This window comes from Amblyomma mixtum, chromosome 7, assembly GCF_055824585.1.
Source record: "Amblyomma mixtum isolate Tamu chromosome 7, ASM5582458v1, whole genome shotgun sequence".
Taxonomy (NCBI): Eukaryota; Metazoa; Arthropoda; class Arachnida; order Ixodida; family Ixodidae; genus Amblyomma; species Amblyomma mixtum.
In genome coordinates, this window is record NC_143018.1 from 102144341 (window position 1) to 102152567 (window position 8227).

Sequence of the window (8227 nt, forward strand, 5' to 3'; positions counted from 1 at the left end):
GGCCCACACCACCTCTGTGCCAGAGCGCCATTAGCGAGTGACCACTCGGTATGTAGAGAGCAAGCAATCGGTACATATGGGCATTAGCCCATTATTCCTATCAGCGCATAACCTTAATTCGGACATTAAGTAGCCCTTGTAATTTTTTTTGCATTTTCAGTGTCCATTTTTTCCTTGATTTCTTTGTCACTGTGAAGCACTGGTACGGTGCTTCTTTGAGAGGGAAGTAATGCATTTGACTCTTCTTTTGCTCATGTTCAAAGGCATTCGAGATAAACCTATTCGTACGTCGAGTCACAAAAAAGCTTATACAGCCGCTTTCAGACGGCTTTCTTATTGACTCGCGGTACGGCTAGGTTTATCTCGAATGATATCGGCCATGTGCAACCACGTCTACGTTGTTCAAGATTTATGCGGTTGTTTTCGCGCGTTAACTCCAAAGTTGTTTGTCAGCTTTAAACTGAGCGCGGCCAAGAGTAGCGGTGAATCTATCTCTCGATGACCGCCCGCAGTGCTGCTTTCTATCACCGCCACGGCCACCAATCTGTTCACTTTTTGTGGGCGCAAGGGACACCAATAAAGAACTGAAACTGACTGAGTGAACTCGTCCTTCTGTGGGTGGATGAGCCCACTTCATTGTTACCATTACGTGAGGACATATTCGTTCGCTGTCTGCAGAGAATATATAAATGTAGAGTAGCACTGCCAAGATGTTCTGTTACGTTGCCGTTTTTAGCGCAAAATGATTTGAGCCCTAATTCTCGCAACTTGAGTGCAGCATCTTCCCGTGGTAGAGGACAAGATCGACCCACCGTGGTGGCTCTGTAGCCTTGGCGTTCGGCCTGCTGATCTATAGGTCGCAGGTTCCATGCCGGCAGTAGCGCATTTCGGTGGCGGTGAAACACAAAAGCGTCCATGTGCTGTTCCATGTCAACGCACAATAAAGAATTCTATGTTGCTTAAAATAATCGGGAGCCCTGCACTAGGGCATTTCAATAGTACACTTGTTGTTTTGGTGACGTTGAATTCCACAATATACTTGCTTTACAAGGTTTTGGGTTACATTCCACTTTACGTCCGAATGCAACTCGGGCTAGGGGGGATGCCGTAGTAAAGGTCTCCGGAATTTCGACCACTTGGAGTTCATTAACTTCAATCACATCGCACAGTACACTGGCCCCTCGAATTTCACCTCCATCGAAATGCGACCGCCGCGGTCGGGATCGAACCCGCGTTTTTAGGGTCAACAGCCGAGTGGCATAGCCACTGCGCTACCGCGGCGGCTTGTTGTTCAAGGTGAGTTGGACCTGCAACAGAAGGAATTTTCTTTCTCAAGTGTTTAAGGTATGTCACCACCTTTGAAAAAGCGTTTTTTTTTTTAAAATGACATTTTTTCTTTTGTATATTTTGGGAATCCCAAAACATTAAAAAATGTTTTGCAGCAAGAATAATGTTCGTATCTTATTTTGTTAAAAAGTTATAGCCAACTTTCGAACAGGTGGTGAACAGTTCTGAAACCGAAACTTATGTGGTTTGGTAACAGAAAATATAAAGAAATTATAAAGAAAGCAAGAAGTGACGCCTTACTGGTCTGACAGTGCATGAGGAATGAGTACGAACACGGATTGGACGCTTAACTGGTACCTTTTCATATGAACTGCACTCCTTGGAGAACAATGAGCCATATAAACAGCAAATGGGGCTGTCTTAACTGCGCATGCAGGAACGCTAAAAGGAGTAACGTTCGCTATGTGTTCCTGAGTGAAAGAGCATGCAGCGGCACCAAGCACGTAGGCAGAATGAAGCGGTAAACTTAGTGAATCCTTATAGTCCTCCTGTTTTGCACACTGTTTCCTGGTCCTGTACGTCCTTGTGGTCGGCGGTTATAGGGCTAAATATGGGTGATCTGAGTACAGGAAGACCCGAGAGCCAGCTAGAAATTTCAAAATATTAAATGCTACGCTAATTTGATGTGGAACAGGCAGGCACTACACTAATCGGCAATCGTGCACGTTGTAATAATGCCGCACATAGGCCCTTTGTTTGTGGCTTCTTACTTGCGTTGGCCTACGCCCTGATATGTACAAATGTAGGCACAGCACACTGCAATATATAAAAATCAACCGAAGTGAGTGCTTTGTGGTTCCTTTTCGTCTGTGTCTTCTGTGTGCACTGTGGGGTACTCAAACTTCTTAAATCAACTAGGACAGTAGTTCTTCCCTAGAAGAGAACCGAACGCATCCCTAAGGCTTAAAAAGATAAGCTTGCGAAGGCTGCCTTAATCTTTTCGCGACCCACTCAAATGGAATAGCTGGCGCCATTTATGACCTGTCATACAGCGTGGCACAGCGACACAGCAGAGCAGTCCATGATGGCACCTGCTCACGGCGAAGGTACAGAGGGCATTTTTGTAAAGAGCATTCATTGCAAAGGGACATTGAAGAGCAAACTGAAGCTGGCTTGTGTCGATAGTCTACGCAAATATAATCACCAAAAGACCACTTTGCCACAGAACTGAGATTTTGTAGGATAGGAAAGATCAAATACCGAAATACAGATGCTGCCATGACCGGCCGATTTGGCAGATTACTGCGCGCGTTAAAAACACATTTTTTCGCCATTCACTTAAAAAATGGCGGTACCGAGTCCTTCTCGGTGTCGATGTCCCGAGTTTGAATCGGGTGGATGTAAAATATTCTTAAATTAAATTTTATCAACCGTGCATGGGTATTTTGCTGCCGGACAATCGCCAGCATACCCATAAAAACCAGATAATCATTGTATACTACCAACAATGATTGGATGGTGTTGTTCCCTGTGTGGCTATTTAAAGGCTCCTGCACACTGCATATGCTTACTGCACGCTGTCAGTCAACTTCTAAATACGCGTAAATATTGCTTGTGAGATACCTAATCAGGAGCGGCTGATTCTACAACGTTTGGCACTGCTCACAGTGTAGCACGTTGTCTAGAAAGGTGTGAACATCTAAAGAGAGCTGGACAACACTTTGGCAATTCTAGGTCCCCGGCGATCGCCAAGTTTGTGTATCACAGCTGAAGTCGCTGAATTTCTTTTGGAAATACTTTCATCCGGTAAACTCTTCGCGCGAAAGGTGCGCAGCCTACAAGTCTTCTATTTTGGTATGTAAATACCTTCATATACTACAGAGGTATACATATAGCTGCCTCATGCCCCAAGCCTAAAACTTTGTTCTCAAACATAGTGGCAAATCATCTGAAAATGGTGAACGATCACCAGGTAAGCAAGAATTTTCTTATATTGGTCTATAGAAAATGTCAATACGGATGTTAAAATGACATCAACAAGGACTGGCTTCCAAACATTCATTCCATGAGAAGAGATGTTGGAAGAGTACGAAGAAGGACGACGTGCTCTATATGCTTTCTCCTTTTAGGAAACTTCAGTATAATAAACTTCAGTTCAAATACCGCATCTTTACGGAGTGTGCATTGAAATTTAAGCACTACGATCTTCTAGCTTTGCTGCATTGACCACTGACATATATTTTGATAAGAACGAAAAATGTTGACTCGACGAATTTTGAAAACATTGTTTAAGTATTCATGTTTTTGCGCAGGAGCAATAGTTTGCAGTGCGTAATGAACTATTAGCACATGACAACATCCGCTTCTATTTGAGCCAAATATTCATGCCCGGATTCAGGTGACAACAAAAGAAGAAGTAAAATAGCAATCGTTCCAGCTGCATTAAACCGGAATTGCTATAATAAAGAAGGGCCAAATAGTAACCTACCTCTTCAGGATCAGAGAAGGGTGACCTCACGGGCACCACAGCGCAGCACGCTCGCTGGTGATCGGGTTCTTCACCAAGAGTATCCAGCGAAGTGGCCATGAAGTCCATCTTGTCATCATCGCATCATGCAGAGTCTAGCTGGCGTGCCTCAGCAAGCGATATCGCTCTTAACTTGCCCCTTTCGCTACCTCTAAAAAGCAGTAGAAAATCCGCACGAACGAAAACTCTTCTCTCGACACCAATTGCTTCTTCTAAACATTCTCTTGTACCCTGGCGCGTTGTTGACAGTTCTATCTCTGACTCAATCTTGCTCTTTTTGGAGCACACTTCTTCTAGGCTTCTTCCAGTTTTTGCCACTAATCTGGATGCACTTGGTAATGCATTGTCTTCCTCCTCCCCGTCCGTGCAGTGTTCCAGTCGACGGGTCCACTCCAGTGTCGAGATCCATGCGTCCACTAAATATCTTCTTGCCTCTTTGAATAATTCTGGCCATAAAGATGAGGGCTCTGATTTGTCGTCTATGATGTCTAGCGGCACCTGCGTGGAGAAAGGTAATTGCGAAAAGATGATGTTAATTATCGAACACTTCAGCCTCTGCTGTAGAAAACACATGAAGCTTAATCAGGACGTCACCATTATCGCAAAGTGACAGTCGACAGCCAAAGTAGAACTTTAAAACTAGTGTGGGTAGAGCACGATGTACTGCCTGTTGATTACTAACACAGCTTTGCGAAGAAATTACATACAGAACTTCTGCAATAAAGAGAACGGGTTATGCTTGCTCCGGAAGCTCTTTCAGCTTTTTACCTTATGGTCTGGTAATATGTTGTAAATCAAGGATGGCCGCAAATAGCAGGCTGAGAAAGTTTTCGACGAAAGGTTTTCGACGAAGTGGCATAAAGACGTGACAGCTGCGATATGGTTGTGCAGGTCGGTCCAGTGTGCAGCAGTTCGGAAAAAAAAGTGAAGCCGGCAATATTCACACTCCGGGCACATGGGTGTAAACAAATATTAGAAGGAGCACCGGTGGTGATATCAGTGATCTCAATTACCTTTGGTAGCTCTGCCACTTCTGTTCTGTCCGTGGAGCTAGACGCCTTCAAGCTTTAACATTTCTTAATCAGATCTTTCGCCTCCTTAGATGGCTTGCGGGTACCGTGTCGAACGAACCTACTACCTACGTCTACAGCGCATTCCGTAATCCTGTGAGATTATCTTTTACTGATTGAACATTAAGGTCTTTGTCCTCAGCTCAAACTGAATATCTTTTCTGCAACACTGTCCTGAATTCCTCTAATCTCCCTATAACAGCTCACTCTTTAATGGGCTTCCGCTTTACTAGCTCCTTCCGGTTCCTCTTCAAGTCTAGGCTAATTTGAGAACTTACGATCAAGCGGTCGCTACGACGCACCTTTCCGAGGACATCTGCAATCTGCGCGATGCCGCGGTGGGGACAAAGCATGAAGCCCATTTTTAGTCTTACCATCGGGTCTTTTCTACCTGCTTTCTCTTTTGCTGAAGATGGTATTTATGATTCGTAAATTATTTATTCTGCGAAATATACTAAGAAATCACCCAGTTATTCTTAGAGCCTACCTATCCCATAGCCGCATACTTCCTGGTCTCCAGCATGCTTCTTTGCTTTCGCACTGAAGTCGGCCACCAGTAAGCGTACAGTGTATTTACTTTTGTCATTGCCGACTTGATGTCCTCAAAAAATCTTTCTACGATTTACTCGTCATAGCTAGATATAGGCGCGTATGACTGTGCCATCCCTTTATTTGTACCTCTTATTAAGTATAGTTGCGATAGATGCCACCCTCCCAAATTCCACTATGTTCCTGATTGATGAAAAATCTCACATCTGGTTATCATCTGTGCTCTAATACAAGATAGCATAGTATGTGCTCGCCTTTAACACTCTATACTTTTCGGTTTATTGGGGTCTAACGTGCCAAAGCGACTAAGGCTATGAGGGACGCGGTAGTGGAGGGCTCCCGATATTTCGACCACCTGAGGTTTCTTTAACGTGGACTGACATCGCACAGTACACGAGCCTCTAGAATTTTGCCTCCACCGAAATTCGACCACCGCGATTGAGAAAGAACCAACATCTTTTGGGTCAGCAGCCGAGCGCCATAACCACAGAGCCACCGCGGCGGCGGTGTATGCGGTTCATCTGTCCTCCTAACCTCACTAAGGCCTATGACATCCCATTTAATACCCATTAGTTCCTCTAACAGCACTACTAGACTGGCCTCACTGGATAAGGTTCTAGAGTTAAAGGTTACCAGGTTCAGTTTCCAATGGCGTCTTGCCCGCATCCAGAAATTCCTAGCACTTTCCGTTGCGTCAAAGATCTGATCACCGCCTTGGCCAGTTGTTCCGCAGCCGCTGGGGACTAAGAACCGAGAGTTAATTGGTTTGTTCATAGAAAGTTTCAGCCATTTACTACAGCACAGTGGCCAAATCGTGCTCTTGGGAGGGAGTGCGTTCTTCGCTCTGGTCTCCGAGATCAGGTCGCACCAGAGGCCTGGTTATGCAGTCGCATTTACACAAAGTGCTTTTTTTAAGTGTAGCTGTTCATTTTAATGACAGAAGTTTTGGAAGTAAATGATTACTTTTGCTGCTAAATTGCTAGCATAAAGAAATTGATATCCTTACTTATTAGATCGGAAAATGAATTCAGTGCATCAAAAATATCCACGAAAAGTAATTTAATTCTATTAATTTCAGCCCACTATTTCAATCTCTGCCATGTTTGCTCTGTGGATAGTATAAATTGGTGGCAGCATTTTCGATCACGAATCCCGTCAGGTAATCATATTCCTGAAATGACGCAACCATTTGCGTCATCCAAAAGCAAAATCATTTAGCTCTTCGTTTTATTTACGATGCTTCTTTCAATCAAAGAAAGCAAACGGAGCTGGTGGGAATTTAGTAGGAAGCTTTGGGGCAGTGGGCTGTTCATTTTGGACATCAGTGTTCCTGCATTGCAACTGAGCAGTGTTTGCAGTGGTCATTCTTCGAATGTTCCTTACGGTGTTTGCCAAGTTACTCGATTCTTTCTCAACACTGTTGACTGCTTTTTTTATAGTTCCAAGGCGACTTCTCGGAGCGGCAGGTTCATTACCAATGGCTTGTTGACACTTCATTGACGGTTACAACATCCTCAGCAGAATACCTTTGGTTTTCTTCTGCATCCCGACACACGAACTGTTTGCAAGCATATAAACAGTTGTAGGCAGTACTCACGGAAACACGAAGGCATGGTAGACCCACCAGAAGTCTGTATATACTACATAAAAAAACTATTAAAACGATTCTGCATCAGTAAGGCGGTATGCATGGTAAGTGGTCTCCTGCCAGCGCTTCCATCATGCCTGCTGGTGATAGTTTGCTGCGAAGCTGTTCTTATAAGAATATGGGCTGGCGATGTCACCCGACAGCGGACTGGTACATGCGCAGAATCGGTGAGCATAAAGCTTTGCCAAGCATGCTCGTTGGTGTGATTTGGCGTTGTTGAGTTGTTGAAAGCAGCCTAGTCGTGCGCGCCAATAACGCTTCGGCCGCAGACACAAATAAAACCTGTACGCGGTAGCCGAAAGTAAGCTAAGGTGCTTCACAGCTCGTTAATCCAGCTACGAATATCATCCAGCTTGTGCAACTATCTTTTCTTCTTCTGTACTCTTTCCTTCCAAGCACTTTACTATAACTTCCAGATCAGCCATCTTACCGCTAAATTTGTAATCAGAGAACTGGATAAGGGCTACATATTTGTAATCTACAAAATAGGTTAACATACATCTAAATCTTCTTAAACTGCGCCAGATTGTTTTAGGGGCCTGTGACTACGATACAAGCCTGTGTCAGGGCAAGAATTCTGACTGAAGCTCACTGCAGACATGAAGCAAGACATGCTCTAGACACTGTATTCAACAATGGCACACTATTAATGCCACAACAAGACCAAGGGACGACAGTTCTTTGTGATTTTAAGACGGAAGCCACCAACCTGGAGAAGGGTGAATATTGGCGTCTCGGGCCGCATGCTTCTTGCTAGTTCAATGTGCCCACTGAACGGGAAACCCTGAAGGTGCAACTCAAGTGTGCGATGTGGCGGCGTCGGGTACTGAGTTGGTGGCGTTGATGGAACGTCATGAACCCCTGCAGATACGATGCCAGGGAGCAGAAGAGTAATGCCCCGCGGAACCACTGAGTCAACTGTCGCGTAGAAAGACGCGGAAATGGGCCGAATTCCACGGTCAATGCGCCTGGCAGTGATTTCTTTCATTTGCTCTGCTATCACGGAAAGATCCAACACCAGTACCTGCACAAGGAAGATGAATGTCTGCTTAGCCCAAGTGACCGTCGCTAGCCAACAGTACATAAATAGCCATGTACAATACCAGCTGGCTTACTCATACAACTTCAATGGCCAGCTTCCTTACA